Source organism: Prenolepis imparis, unplaced genomic scaffold (genome assembly GCF_030444845.1).
Source record: "Prenolepis imparis isolate NDT839.2.m4 unplaced genomic scaffold, iyPreImpa1.0 SCAF_4, whole genome shotgun sequence".
Taxonomy (NCBI): domain Eukaryota; kingdom Metazoa; phylum Arthropoda; class Insecta; order Hymenoptera; family Formicidae; genus Prenolepis; species Prenolepis imparis.
Window position 1 is genome coordinate 11,122,275 of NW_028141162.1, and position 17,220 is coordinate 11,139,494.

Consider the following 17,220-nt stretch of genomic DNA (forward strand, 5'->3'; position numbering starts at 1 on the left):
GGGATCGACCATAAAAAGTACAACTTTATCCCGAATTGCACCCTTTTTAATGAGATCCAAGCAAAACACGAAGCGAAAACTCGTTCCATATTTCATCGAGAAAGACCTACGAGCCACTCAGCCCATTGACATCGATTCTCGTTTCGCTATCTTTCATCTTTATCGCGAATACGTGTAATCGCGATCGCCCGAAAGTTAAGTAGCGGGAAAAACTGCCGCGTTTATTGCTCGCAAATATCGTACAACGAGGCAATATACAAATATCCTATCTAATCTTACATAAAGTAGACAACCGTGTGATCTATGTTAATTTTACGATGACTTTTAAATGTACAGAGAGATAATAATTTTAAAATTATTTAGCTCTGAAATGTCGCTATTAAGATATTGATTTCACGAAGTACATTTTTCTCTTCTCCCTTTCGCTTCTGAACCGACCGAAACTGGGTTCCCTGTCGACGCGAACGGGGCACTAAGTATGCATAGACGGGTTTCCGGGTTCGGGTACGCGTTCGGACTTCACCTTTACGACCCGTTGGGTCGGTCCGGTAACTAGTTGGCATGGCGCCATGCATAGAAGCGCGCGCTAATAAGTATATACCTGCTCCGGTACCTATATACACCCCGCTAATACTCGAGCGGCTGACAAATGCTCCAATATCCGCCGCCATCGTCAGTACCCAGCCGACACTAAGACGAGTTTCCTTTAGTGTTCGACCGACTTTTTACTAGCTCGGGCAAGCAGAGCATCGTACATATATCTATCTAGTCGAGAAATCGTTAGGTTGACATACTTAAAGCTGAGGATAAATTTGTTTCAATCTTTTATCGAAAGAGAGCAAAAAATGCGGGATGAAAATTCAAGAATGTTATGTAAATTCGAATAATTTTATATATAAATTTTTACAGCTCTATACAGAGACTTCGCGTATATCTTTCTCATCCGGCTATTAATATCGATTCTATATCCGGGGCGACCCTTCGCTATATATAAATGCACATAGTGCAAAAATCGCTTATTGGATTACGGCAGAAGTTCAGCAGGAAAATATGGTCACCGGTGATATGAGGGCGAATATGAGAGATAAGGGTGGATTACAGTCGGCGGAGATCTATCGCAAGCTGAATTTCTCTGGATTAACCCTTTGCGTTCGTGAATCCAACTGGGTTAACCGCGTTCGCGTTCTATTTTCTTTCTCTCTCTCTCTCTCTCTCTCTCTTTCTCTCTTTTCGGATGCGGCTTGATTGGCCTCACCACAGTTTTCACGGAGAAATGGCGAATTGGCTGTCAACTTGCTGCAAATACACATGGATGGCGACGGATTAAGAATCGGGGTTACGAAGGCCCGCGCCGATTCGATCGACCGTCTCTTTCACATTTTTTTCGACGAGAGTTGTATTTTCAGAGGACCAATTTCATGCGCGTCACACTGTGAATGACGCTGCTTTATAACCCTGAATTGTGGTCGCGTTGAATCAATAGCCAGTCGCCGTGCTCGGACACACTCCCCACTCCGAGATTTGTATTTGTTCCATTCCGATAGCTCGTTATATATATATATACACGTTTTCCCCGCAGGATTGACAAGGATTGGAGCAATTCACAGAAAAAATGATCGTTAAGTAAGATTTATTCTACGTATTCCACATTAAAACTGTCGAAGCGAAATATTGATGTCATCGACGAGCCCTTTTATTAATAGTTTTACGTTGTGCAAGTTTTATCCGGGTAAAAAAACAAACGAAAACAATCTATAAATTATAATGTTAAAAATAAATACAAAACTAGGTCTAACATAAAATAAATCAATTGCTAAGTAGGGCATTATGTGTCATCAATAATGTTTTTCTCTTTCGAAAAAGTATTTTGTTGCTAATAATATAAGCTATAAGCCATAGAAGTTTTTATTTTTATACAGAATTATTCGAATTCGCATAATATATCTGCAATTGTCGCCAGGCTTGACAATCGGATAATAATCTTTCATTGATTTCTCAGTGAAAAAGGATTATACAACATATTCATTTTCACGATTAAGTACGTTTCTACATTCTTCATTTCGTGATTTTAATATCACTTGGCATTATGCTACAGTATTACAAGCTTTGTTCTTGCTGATTTTCCATTATCTTCATTTCTATATAATTATTTTCGAATGTTTCATTTCAATGAATATTATTTATATAATTAATCGTTAGATATCCTAACTCTCCCTCTCTTTGAATATTTTTACCTCTATAATGTGAAACACGGGCGACTTTATGATATTATACGTAGTATACGTTGCTCGCCCGTATCACAAAGTTTGACAAATAAAACAATATGCTCGCTATTTATTTGTAATTTCAATTGACGGGCCGAGACCTGCCATATTATGTGAGAGGTTGCTGAATCCTTTGAAGTATTATTATAATACTTCAAAATACGAGAAATACATATTATTATATACCGAAATATTGTAACACGATTTCGTTTAATTAATTCACGACAAACGCGCGGCTTTAGTAAAATGAGTACCATTGAGCGTGTAATTTATGCTTAAAAACAATATCGTAGACTTTATTGAATCAACGGGTACGTACGTCAACATCCTTTATGAAAATGCAATCAGTTTAATTTAGCTGATTTATGTGTACTGTGAATTATTAATGTTACACCGTTATTTTAGACGTGAAACGTAAAATGTAAAGTTTAATTGCGGTTATTAATATCTATAATGATCTATCAATAAACTTATTGTATAATTTCTTAAACATTATATATACATATATACTATAAATAATTTAACGAGGAAAAGTGCACATTGCCGAGAACGATCAACGATTGACGTTAAAGTTAGCGCGGTCCGCTTTTGACGATAGATCAATAAATCGCAGGCGCCAAATCACTGTTCGCAATTTACGAATTAAATTAAAAGCGACGAAATTAGTGCCCTCCCTCTATCGCGCGTCGCCGGGGTGATTTTTCAAGAGGGGTCGTCGCGGCAGGAAAAAAGCACACACATTCGCGCTTTTCATCTCGAGAATCATGAAAGAGAGGGGTTGGGGCTGCGCGGGATGGCGGATCAAAGGAATCGGCGTACCTAATTGCTATTTACCCCTGTAGCAACGTCCCTGTAACTAGCCGCCGAGCTAGACCTTCTGGAAGCGATCACTCTCCCCCCCCCCATTTCCCTTCTTACTCCCCCGATTCGTCGGCTGGCACATTTCCGCGAGAATTTCACGGCTCTCAAGAGGATTGTCGTCGGCCGCTCGTCGTTCATAAGGCGAGCTCGCCTCGGAGACTCGTTACAAGGGGCTGCGACTCTCACCCCTCCGCCGGAATTTTCATATCCAAATAGTGCTCGACATCGAGCGATGTTTCAGCCGAACGCAAGAAGAAGAAGGAAAAAGAGGAGGGAGCCCACTTTGGCGCGAGCAAACGTTCGGGGAAAATAAAGTAACGTCTCAGAATCGAACGTGTTATTCGCCGCCGCCAGAAGGTAAACGGCCCCTCCGCTGTAAAAATTTTCGCTATTTTTCTAACATGAATTTGAGCTCCCACGAGCTCTTTTCCTTTTTGTCGGTCTTACTTACACCATCGCGTGCCAAAGTATATATTCTGGCAAGTAGAACACTTGTATTAGCCGTCTAAGCGGCTTGAACAAGTTCTTCCCTCGCTGATAATATATTTGGACGTAAATATAACGATCGACTGAAAAATAGCGAGTGTGCTACACGAACGAATACGAAATTGATCTCTTGCAACAACTGTAATGAGACTTTTCAAGATACACGAGATCTTTTTATTGTTTATCTTATTGTATCATCTTTTATCGTCTTATTTCTCTCGAGATGTACGGCTAATATCGGGATATTCTTGTATCTTTGTTATCAATCTTGTTCAGATATCTCACACAAGCGATATGAAAAAGTCTCTTGACGCGAAATATTCTGTATATTTGTTCGGAAAATGTTGTAGGAGATAGCGGAACATTGTGTACACGAGACGCCGCAAGATCGAATGTGTGGAAGACTTGAAAGTTCGTAACATTGCGCGGTAGACAAAACTAGCTCTCTGCTGAACTCGATTTTCCGGCTGTCGTTAAATTAACGGGCGTTCCTCCGGCTACAGTTTTCTCTCTACGCGTTCACCTTTTCTCCACAGACTCATTCCAAAACGCATTTCTGGTGGATATGTGAAAACGGAATATTATCCGTGTAAACAATTTCGAAAAACATGTTTGTCTTTCCGTTGTCAATATTTTTCGCGAACCCGGAACATCTGTTTAAACGAAAGTGACTAAATAACAGCTGTATCTTGTTCAAGCAGAATTAAATATTGCGAAAATAAAAAAAATGCAGCAAAACCTTCTAAATTTAAAGATCAGTTACAATTCAAAATTACATATTTAGTCTTTATTTATGTCTCGAAAAAGTTATTAATTTCTCTACGATATATAATGCGAAATTAAATCGTTAAGCTTCTTTATAAATTTGTAGAAGAGCTACGATTATTGTTGATCGATTAATGTGTTACCTCCTGTCCGTAAACTCGTCTGTGAGTCGTCGGATCACGTGAAAAACGACTTACTGCTCTTTATCCGGATTAGCGTTCACGGAAAGAAGGGTCGAGAGCGGGTACAGGAGGGCGAACGCAGAAGGAAAGGGCGAATCTCCTACGAGAGAGGTAAGAAACGAAAAGACGACGAGAAACGTGAAAGGAAGAGAGAAATACTCGCAATGGAAAGGGGACAAGTCTTTATGGGGGCGAATAACTCACGCCCCCTTATTGAAACTTCCGTCCGAGAATGGATTAAGACGGCTCGCATGAAATTTGTCGACATTTTCGGGACGCGTAATTTATTCTAGCTTCTACCTTTTCATTTTAGGAAATTTGGATATTCTATGGATACCCCACTCTTTATGCTGCGTCCCCGAGGAATTGGTCTCTGTATAGGAATTGGTCTCTGTATAGGAGAAAATACAGAGTAAAAGCTTGTAATTAGGCCATTCATTATGAGATGTCAGATTATTTAACGAGTATTTTTTCGATGTGTCTATATTATAGCTAATGTATTGTCACATGTAATGTATGTATGTACATACATACATATGATTGACAAAATACAATCGAGATTATCGTTACGCGAGAGCGCGTGAATATGTTATTTAGTCACTCATAAATATCTGGCAGGCAAAGGCATCTGACGTTGATTCTTGAAGTACAACGTTATTGCATGTCTCTATTGAACACGAGAGAGAAGAAGTTAAGATATATCATGCGATATTCTTGAACCGCAAGTTATCGATTGGCAGCAATAAACTCGTCTTTTAAAGATATTTCTTTAGTACATATACGTAGAGATATGTTACGTCGCTCAGCTGGGTACACATTTTCCCACCAAATTATGAATGAAGTTTTTTATATCAGACGTGTAAAAAGATAAATGCATCAATGAGAAAATACAGAGTAAAAGCTTGTAATTAGGCCATTCATTATGAGATGTCAGATTATTTAACGAGTATTTTTATAGAGATAAATAAAATAATTTTAACATTATTTAATAATTACGTTGATTATTGATCTCCTGACCTACATTATGTATATTCATACACGTATATATGTATATTCATTACACGTATTTTTTAAATAGCTTCACCTATTCGAAAAATATTTGTATGTTTTTTTTTATTTCATTCGTATTTGATTTAGTTTGACGTAATAAGATACTAGCGAAGGATCACACGGTAAATGCATGTCAGTTTTATTGAATAATTAATAATTTGTTAACAAATTATGTCAACCACATTAAACATCAATCATGAATAGAAACTTGTTGATAATAATTGATACGTTAATAAGATTAGACGACAGTACGTGCTTGTGACAGGTGGCAATGACCTTTAAACTACATATCTTTTAATTAAATCTAAAAAATAACACAATCTCCATTAAAAATCGATCGATATGCTTATGTTTATAATTATATCTTCAGATATCAATCCATCTTTCATCTTTGTGTACTTCTTTTATGAGACTAACGTGAAGGATAGGGCTGACGATGAAAGTAGAGGATAAAGCTAGGACGAAACTATATAGAGCGCGGAATAACGATAAGGGCTCGAGATCTGCAGTATTTCGGGCGGATATGAAATTGCGTGACACTACTGCGACGTGAACGAAATACTCGTCTCTCTCCACGTGACACTCATACCTTGAGGCTTTGACAGGCAGCCTCGAAGATCATGAACGAATCTTTTCTAGGGAGCAACTTTCTGCTCGCCGATCAGCGATTCTGTCTCAATCATCTCGATATTTGCGTGTGCGCGATTCATGCACCGAATTTGTAAACAATCGTTCGCGAATTTTTCTTATTTTCATAGATATCTATCTATTCGCGCAAACAGACGAAACTGTAAACAGAAATTTTATCGAAACTTGAAGAACGTACGATAAATCGACTTTTCGATAATAAAATATAAATGCATTTTCCCTTTCTTTCTCTCTCTTTTATTTATTCGTAATTTTTAGTGATTATGGCAAAAAAATGTACATATGCGATGCGGAAATATTTCAAAAATAATTTCTATCGAAGAGTATCGCGTGTATTCTACGTTTCATATTCATAACTAATAAAGTAACCAGACTAGTTACTTACAATTAGTCCTAGATCCCATTCATTCATATGCAGCTTCTCGCTCGCTCGTTCATATATATAGAACACGTTCATATATAATTGGTCTAATCTAATCTCAGTTCGCCGTACTATACCAAACAAACTGCAACAATACCGCATTTAGCTATTCGGAAGTATCTCGTCGTAATTGCTGTGGAAGGTATGATATTACAGAGTGCCCCCCAGATCACAAACGATATATCACGGTGATATTACACGCCGTGTATATCCGCAACAATACCGAAACTTACTATGCGCGAATACGCAACTATTGTACTGGTTCAGTGTCGTTATAAATCGTGGGAGAGGCGTAAGCCAAGGGGACCGGAACCAGAGTGCCGGAATTAAATTTTGCACAGACAACGCGTTTCCGCCGCGAGCGGCACAGAAAGAGTAAGGGAAATAAACGAACGAGAACGTAATAAGAAAAAATGGCGAAACTCTCAAAGACGTAAGTGGCTAAGAGAGAACACGGTGCTTTTCCTTGTATAAATATCTCAAGTACATTGTAAATTAATGATATGCTGCAAGAGTCTGATTATGAAAAAGACAAAGCGAAATGAATAAAATCCGTCTTGCCTCTTTTAATTTTAAGTGTTATATACTAAAGTTGTAATAAATGAATATTAACGTATAAAGTTAAAAAAATATCATTGAAATTAATAATAAAGAATAATGCGTATATTAAATCTATATTCATATAAATTCATTACTATTCGTCATTTTCTTTGCTCGTCATTTTCTTTATTAAATAATAATACATAATAACTTGCGAAATGCAATCTATTAACATTGCGCAAATTAGAAATACGTTAATTGAAAAGTATCGCGATAAACAGCGTAACAGCTGGACAAGTAAATATACGCATATGAATAAATACAAGAAATGGCAGAAATAGTTACGTTTTGTTCGTCGTATTAAAACAGTACAAAAGCTCTCGTGTAAACATCCTCCTAACGTTCGAATTAAATTTTGCAAAGAACAGCGCGATGCCTGCCCGTGGCGCAACCGGACGAGAGGAATAAGGAGAGAGAGAGAGGAAAAATGTTAACAGGCACGCAAGAAATATAAAGCGATCTCTTCGGCATACGCTCGCGTTCTTATAGAAGCACGAAGAGAGCCGCTGGTTCGTGGCGGAATTGCGTTGCTTGCCAAATAGCCGGATGATCATTTTTACAATGCGCATTGTATAAATAACTCCTTAACGAGATACAAAGAGAAGTAAAAGTAAGATTCTTTTATAAAATAGTGGGAAACAGGCAAATTTAGAAATCGAGAATCCGTAGATTTATTTCGTTCGTCAGATGCATCCAATTATTATTAAGAAATTGCATTCCTTGTATCTGTTAATACATGTATACAAGTGTTAAAATTTTGATCGTTGATTTCTAAAATTACGATAGATTCTTTCCCTTTTTATTCGAAAAAAAAAAAATCTTTTGTTAGCTGAGCTATAAATTATTTTTTTTTCGAGTCGCTCGCTTATTCGGGAGACACGCTGTATTCTAACGTTCCCCTCGGGAGGAGCAATAATACCGGAGAATGCAGTGGTTCCCTCGTTTATCACGCATATAATTGCACTCACTTTACGCCCGCTATACGAATAGCGGAATATACGCGTCGGCTCAATGTCGTTATAAATCGTACCGCGCGCGGCATCGCGAGGGGTTGGGGTTGGGATCGCGGTGCACGGAATTAAATTTCGCAAGGAGCAACGTGTTCCCGCCGCGACGGGCTGGAGCGAAGAAGACGAAAACGCTGTCGCGCCCCACAACGGAAAACAACGTTTCCCTGGCACGCGTAACGGAAACGGTATCCTATAAGATAAATTTTCGGGGATGGCGGAATAATTGCAAGCGTGAGGGTGGAGAACGAGAGAGAGAGAAAAGAGGAAGAGATAGGTCGCTCATTTTAAAATTAGCACCAGAGTAATAAAAATATCTCGCGCAAAAAAATTGCAAATATTAATGTACTTTTTGCGGTAGAGATATATTATAGCCTCTTATTAAAAAGAACAAATGGGATATTTTATATCATACCTCATAGCTAATATTAAAGTTTTATATAAGTATATTTCCTTATTATATGCACAGATAGAAATATCTCGAGATATTTTGCTGGTATAATTATCGATGAAATATTTTTGTTTGAAAACTCTTGTCGCATTTCGCGCGTGTGGTTGTAAATCGCGACAGCACATAGTAAAGGGAATGGCAGCGTGGTATTAAATTTCGTGCACGAGAGAGAAGTGTTACCATTGCGCTCGAATACAGACAGAGCAAGTAAGAGAAGATGGGGAAGATGGTGATGGTGGTAGTGGTGAGATGGTAGTACAAGGGAACGGGGAAAACAATGTTGCTGCGGCATGTCGGTGTGCAGCAACCCCTCCGAAACGTCTCGGCGACGGCTCGTGTGCGAGCCGCCTGTCCCATCAGTTATCGTCAAAACGCCCTGAAAATGCCTCAAGCTTCGCGGGCTGTAATAATTGAAGAGACTCGCGCGCACGCGTGTAAGAGGAGAGAGAGAGAGAGAGAGAGAGAGAGAGAGAGAGAGAGAGAGAGAGAGAGAGAGAGAGAGAGAGAGCGAGGCGAAATTGAGGCGAGGTAAATTGAGAGACGTCTTTGGATTAAGGGAGGAGGACGAAAATGCTTGCTGCCACATGCGTCCGCAGCGATACAGCTATGCTCTTAGTAAATTATTGCAAACGGATAGCTGCAACATTGCTGCATTGCACCGCATCGCTCGGCTCGCAATCCTATGAAGAATACGGGCTTCGTTGCGATAGCTTGTGTATTTCCTTTAACTTTAAGACCTTATATTTTAAATTTAAATTTTTAAGTCATAAAGAATTTACAAATAATTTTATGTATCGCGTAATATGAAAAATACTTGCGAAGAAATATACACATACATACACATGTGCACTAGCGGATCCTGACGTCGATAATGGGGGGGTTTTGCAAAATTATTTTATTTAATATTTTGGGGGTTTCATGATTAGCTTTTATTCCAGGATCAACGACGTCGATAGCTCTTTAATGTTTGTTTTTCTTTATTTATATTTTTTAAACAAATTCAGCAAAACTGTTTCTTTTAATTTGCAAGGGGGGTTTTTACCCCCCCTCCCCCCAGGATCCGCCAGTGTATATATATATATATAAAGAATTTCGCCTAATTATTTTCATGCAACGAAATTATCTCATCATTTCGTCCTATGTCTGACTTAATCTAAACTTAACTCCTTGAATGCGTAATGAGTATAATTTTCAGTGTATCTTATACTTTTATATATATATATATATATTATATATATATAAAGAATTTTGCCTAATTATTTTTATGCAACGAAATTATCTCATCATTTCGTCCTATGTCTGACTTAATCTAAACTTAACTCCTTGAATGCGTAATGAGTATAATTTATAGTGTATCTTATACTTATATATATATATATATATATATATATATATTATATATATAATATATATATATATAATATATATATAATATATATATATATATATATATATATATATATATAAGTATAAGATACACTGGAAATTATACTCATTACGCATTCAAGGAGTTAAGTTTAGATTAAGTCAGACATAGGATGAAATGATGAGATAATTTCGTTGCACGAAAATAATTAGGCGAAATTTTTTATATCTATATAATATATACAATATGTATGTATAAGATACTCTGTAAATTATACTCATTACGCATTCAAGGAGTTAAGTTTAGATTAAGTCAGACATACGACGAAATGATGAGATAATTTCGTTGCACGAAAATAATTAGGCGAAATTCTTTATATGTATATAATATATACAATATGTATGTATAAGATACTCTGTAAATTATACTCATTACGCATTCAAGGATTTAAGTATAGATTAAGTCAGACGTAGGACGAAATAAAATGAGATAATTTTGTTGTACGAAAATAATTAGGCGAAATTCTTTGTATCTATATAATATATATTATATAGATATAATATATATTATATATATATTATATAGATATAAAGAATTTCACCTAATTATTTTCGTGCAATGAAATCTCATCATTTCGTTGTATGTCTGCCTTAATCTAAACTTAACTCCTTGAATGCGTAATGAGTATAATTTACAGTGTATCTTATACTTATATATATATATATATAATATATATATAATATATATATAATATATATATAATATATATATATATATATATAAGTATAAGATACACTGGAAATTATACTCATTACGCATTCAAGGAGTTAAGTTTAGATTAAGTCAGACATAGGATGAAATGATGAGATAATTTCGTTGCACGAAAATAATTAGGCGAAATTTTTTATATCTATATAATATATACAATATGTATGTATAAGATACACTGTAAATTATACTCATTACGCATTTAAGGAGTTAAGTTTAGATTAAGTCAGACATACGACGAAATGATGAGATAATTTCGTTGCACGAAAATAATTAGGCGAAATTCTTTATATGTATATAATATATACAATATGTATGTATAAGATACTCTGTAAATTATACTCATTACGCATTCAAGGATTTAAGTATAGATTAAGTCAGACGTAGGACGAAATAAAATGAGATAATTTTGTTGTACGAAAATAATTAGGCGAAATTCTTTGTATCTATATAATATATATTATATAGATATAATATATATTATATATATATTATATAGATATAATATATATTATATATATATTATATAGATATAAAGAATTTCACCTAATTATTTTCGTGCAATGAAATCTCATCATTTCGTTGTATGTCTGCCTTAATCTATACTTAACTCTTTGAATGCGTAATGAGTATAATTTACAGTGTATCTTATACTTATATATATACACTAGCGGATCCTGACGTCGATAGCTCTTTAATGTTTGTTTTTCTTTATTTATATTTTTTAAACAAATTCAGCAAAACTGTTTCTTTTAATTTGCAAGGGGGGGGGGTTTAACCCCAAAAATTAATGTAGAATTTGATTCATCAAAATTTAATGGCTTTATCGACATGTGTGCTTATATTTTTTTTATCTTGTCGCTATAAATAGATTCGATATTATATATATTAACTTAAATATAGAAAGATTTTAAAAAATAATACAAAATTTTAAATTTTATATACAAAATTCAATAATTACTTAAAACTAAAATTTAAAATTTTGTATTATTTTTTAAAATCTTTCTATATTTAAGTTAATATATATAATATCGAATCTATTTATAGCGACAAGATAAAAAAAATATAAGCACACATGTCGATAAAGCCATTAAATTTTGATGAATCAAATTCTACATTAATTATCACGATTAGGCACATCTGTTATCGTCAATACTTGAGATGCACCTTTCGGCGACGAGGCCGCTAATGAAGCGTAAAACATTAATTATCGCGCGATATCACCATTACGGCAACAACTCTTTCTGGTATTAATTATAGTCTTAATTGCGCAATCTGTTAGCCGATTATAAACGAGATGATATAACAATCGGATTGGATGAATAAAACTATATCTATGGTAATTGCGGTGGTAATAATTAGTGTTGACAATGATAACGTAATAACTGTTATAAAATAGTATTAATAGGTTTAATTAATACTATTAGATAATTACTAGTAAATCGATTTTAAAAACGAGATCGAGGTTAATAATATATATTCCAATAATTTACCTAATATGATATGCAATTACAATACAATATATATTCTATTACAATATCGAATTTAATTATCTCTCAAGATAATATTATCTCTTGCATATTTAGATATACATTATGTGAGAAGAAAGAGTTAACGCGTAATTATCGACGGCGCTTTATTTCGATCAGTAATAGAGAGTGCATTTGCGACATGGGAGACAAATTGCAATACGTTAGCCATACGGTATCCTATTACACTAATAATCGTTAGAATTAATCATCATCATAATCGGCGAACGACGTTGGTCACGTTTAACGGCTAACGGTAATTATTATACGGCTAGTCGAGTTAGCGGCGTCGTCGGCTGAAGTAACAAATTATTGTCGATGTAATTCCAACGTTTCATTATCTTAAGTGCCCGCACCGACGGATATATTGAGCTATTTTCTCGGCATTAACGCCGACTATAATTTTTCCGCATGCATATGGGCGTTTCTCCAGGCAAATGAATCAATTGAACAGCGCGCCGTTATATATCGGAATAGCAATTATACTTTATTACTAGCGATCGGTACTGTCTCTATGCGCGATACTCTCGTTTGTGAATTTCGTGCATTAAATTCCGCCTTGTAAATGGCCCGCTATTTTCCGCGCAATCGGCCCCGAAATATTTATAACCGTGCACCGTATGCATATCGAATCGCGCGAGCACAATTGCTCGAATATTAACGCTCTTCTTATTTGCGCGAAATTTTACAACCGTTCATCAAACGCACGTATTATAGCCGGTAAAACAACTGGTCCCATTTCTTTTCTCATTGTTTCTCATGTATACACAATATGCGATAAATTTTTAGCCTGGAATCTCCGTCCAGAAAGAACATCACAGTATTTAATAATCTTTTTAACATTTGTCTTTAAAAATATTTGTAATTATTAAAAATTACAATTAAAATTTACTGTTACAAATTTTTTAAAATAAATATAATATATAATATATATAAATATATATATATATATATATATATATATATATAATAGTAATAGTATTGACAAAATAAATACCAAAATATTGATACATTTGGACAAGCATCTTCGCTTGGTTGGAACTGGTATAAAGCAGGTTTAAAACTTATTACTAGCTCTTTTGAAAGGATTCTGTGTGCGAACGGCAGTTTGTCGAATCGTACGCGTCTCGGGAGAGTCGAGGAATAGCGAGTGTACCAAGAGTGGGTTTTGCCGGTGGGACGGGGATGGAAAAGAGCCATTTCACGGAATGAAGATGTATGCGAAGAATCAGGAAGTCGCTGCTTGCCTTCCTGCAGCAGAGAAGCAGCTAAAGCACTTTCGTCTCCGGGACGGGCGACGCGGGAGAACATTAGACACCCCGTCGGAGGAACCGAAGCTGCGTCAACGGCTACGACGAAATTGCACGTGAATTTATTTATTTCGTCCGTACGCTGTGTTTCGCTCCTTTTTTCTACCAGGGAATCGCGGGAAAATCGCGCCGGCTGCGAGCGAGGTGGAATGCGCTAAAAGTAAGTGAAAAATACACGAACGACGTCCCGTGTATATATATTTGAAAAAGAGTAACCGTTAACTCTCTGTAGGAACAGAGATAAAAAATGGATCCTTTCAAAAAAATACTCGAATAATATATATAACGTTTAAATTATGTTGAAAGAGAAGAAAAAGATTTAGAAAGTCTTGATTTTAAATTTTAGAAAAGATTCGATTATTTCTTATTTGATTAAGACTTCAACATTCGTGACATAATTATCCGAACCATTATTCTCATATTATAAATTATTTGTGTTTCCGATCAATAAATTCGTATTAAGATATTTTCGAGTCTACTAAAAGAATAAGAATGATTTATTCGACGATAACGATCGATCTGACGGCAGAGTTAATTTTCTCGTTTCGATTTTGACGTGGTTATCGCAAAACGTTCACCACGTGGATTTCGCGAGAATCGTTTAACACCGACGCCACCGGCACTTCGGCAAAAACTGCACTTTGGTGACCCAAATGCGCGTCCGGCACGGTGGACAGAGCTTCATTTTAAAGGCCGTAAAAAACGCTCTTTTTGCGACCGCTCGATCCTGTCGTGTCCGCGCCGCGATGGAAAAACGCGCGGTATTGCGCGCATTCGACTTTGATCGCTTGACACCATCGGCGGTTCGACCCAGACGAGTACATCGGTCGTTCATCATCGGCTAAAGTTTGATAAAACTTCGTCGTCGGGGTCGAGCAACTTCGAGAGTCGAGGAACGTAATGAAGTGTGCCGCGACGAGACATAGATATAATGATTTATTTAATTACTCTTTCCCTCTCTCTCTTTATCTGTCTCTGTCTCTCTCGCTTTTCAATGCGAACCCGAATTTTCCGTCGTTCTCGATGGTGAAATTGTGAAAATTTGCCGATCAGTATCGTTGACCCCTTCAGCATCTCTTGGATTATTTTCTGCCATCGATATCGAGTGCCAGCCGAGAGTTAAGCGGCAATAAGATTAAGATTTAATTTGAGTAACTGTACGAGAAGTAATTTTTATGAGAACTCCGATAGAAAGTAATTATGCGTATATTGGAATGAGAGTATATTATATAATTGAAGAAATCTTTATTCCAATATAAGCAAATTATAGTTTGCAATTTTGCAATAGCGGAAAATGTAAGATTTTTTAAGAAACCTGCGAGAAATTTATTACAAATTTTCCACTCTTAAGTTTATATATATGTATACATTGGGAAATAAAATATACAAAAATTAAAGGAAAATATATTTTTGTTGGATGATCTTAAAAAAAATCTGTGGCAAGTAGAGAATGTGTAATATTTTAAACATTTTCTACGTAACTTCATGTTTTTTTGATTTTTTTATACGACTATTGTCTTAAATATTGACCATTGTCTTAAATAATATTTCGAGTATATCGGATTATTCATTAATATCCTCCTTCTCTTAAGTAAATTTCGGGAAGACAAGAAACAGGAGCCATGGGGAAATGTTTCCGGTGACGTGAGTCGGAAGAGCAGGGATTAGAGGACGGCATCCGGATAGGAAAAGGCCTAAGCCGATAAAATTAATTTAAAGCCATTTTTGCTCACTGTTCATACACTATCGCGAGGAAAGAAAAGACGAGTTCACGGTAATTGGAATTTTCATCGTTTTTCACGCTCTCGTCTAATGTACCTTAATTTTATCACTGCTGTCAAGTGGCGTGAAGCGCTCACGTTTTATGCCCCGAGAGACTAAAAGGTACAATTATAGAAAAATTGTGCTAAAGTTTAATTGAATATGTAATACTTATTTTTTTAGTATTATAATTCAAAATTTTTTAATTACTTTCATAATTGTTATGAGATAGACTTCATAATATTGTTATGAGATAGTCTTCATAATATTGTTATGAGAAATTTTTTTGTAATATATATATATATATAGATTCTAAATAATTCTTGAAAAAAAATAAAAAATTACTGCACAAAGAACTTGTTCAAAATATAAAATTTTAGGAAATATAATTTAAATTTACATTTAAAATATCACGCATACATTTTATTCGGTCAGTCCAATTTAAGTTTTTTAATTTATAATATTATTTACTTTAGTTCTCTTGTAATACAAAATAGTGGACTCTTTACTATTCAATTACGATAAAGTAAATTCATTTCACTAACAAGTTTTTCACGTTTAGGAAAAATCTATTGAATTTATGAACACGGTTATAAACGTAGAAAAATTAATTTAAAATGTAATTTTATTCAAGCAAGTATTCAAGCGTAACATATTTTGCGAATTTAAAATATATCAGATATTTGCGATTGTGAGAAAACAAATAATGAATTACACGCTCGGGATTGTTTTATTAGATGTTTCTTCATGCATAACTAACTTGGATTCTTCTACATGATATTTTTCCTTCCCTATCATGAATTACTTTTTATGATGAAGTATTTTTGTTATTTATAAATAGCAATTTCACAGTGGGCGAAAATATTTTTCAAGTGTATATAAAATATTCAAGAATAAAAGAGAGTACTTCAAAATCAATAAAATTAAGATATCTCTCTTATTTCTCTTCATCTTAGAATTAAGACGCGATCCCATTTTTAACAATTTTTTGACATTAGATGGACAGAATCGACAGAATCAACAGAATCGAACATTGATCGTCAAATATATCATTGTTATAAGTATAAATGATAAAAAACTGCGAATTGATCGTATATCATAAATTCCAATCTTGTATGATCGTATCTTGTCCTATTTCTGAACATTTCATAACAACAATAATTCAGGTCTTCGTTAATAATTTTAAAAAATGTACTGCATACGCGAAGCCAATGCTGTATGGAATATTCTTTTTAAAATATAATAGAATATATGTATTGCATAATGTAGACTAAAATAATACATATATATGCATATACTTGTATATATACCGAGGATCAAGAATCAGTGTAGATATAATACATAGCATCATCATTTTTTTCTAATTTTTATAATATTAATTTTTTTATATACATATATAACGAGGACTTAAATTAAATTTCTGTTCAAAGCTCAATTCTTAATTTAAACAAAATTAAATAGATTTTATCTTTTCTTTTTGCTATTTGCATTGCACAAATTTGTGTGATGTAAAAGAATATAATATGAATAGAATATATAATGTATTACGTTTTATATTTTTAATTATTCTATACAAAGTGCTCAATATTTTTATTAAAGAAAAATCAGCTATAAATTAGTTTCAAAATATTTAATTGAAAAAATAAGAATAGATTATTTTGGAATTATAAATTAGACAATTTTTTCCTCTGTAATAGTGAAAATCTTATCACCGTTTTATCACTAGCACATCTCTCACTAGCAGAACTCGT

General features: G+C 34.7%; 2 protein-coding genes across 6 annotated transcripts in view; one reads left to right on the plus strand and one right to left on the minus strand.

Annotated features, from left to right (window-relative positions):
- LOC145935685 (agrin) overlaps positions 1-17,220 on the minus strand; it is a 495,549-nt gene that overhangs the window by 205,012 nt on the left and 273,317 nt on the right. The window lies entirely within an intron of this gene.
- Positions 1-17,220, plus strand: part of LOC145935697 (uncharacterized) — a 231,744-nt gene that overhangs the window by 1,766 nt on the left and 212,758 nt on the right. The gene's annotated exons all lie outside the window — the stretch shown is intronic.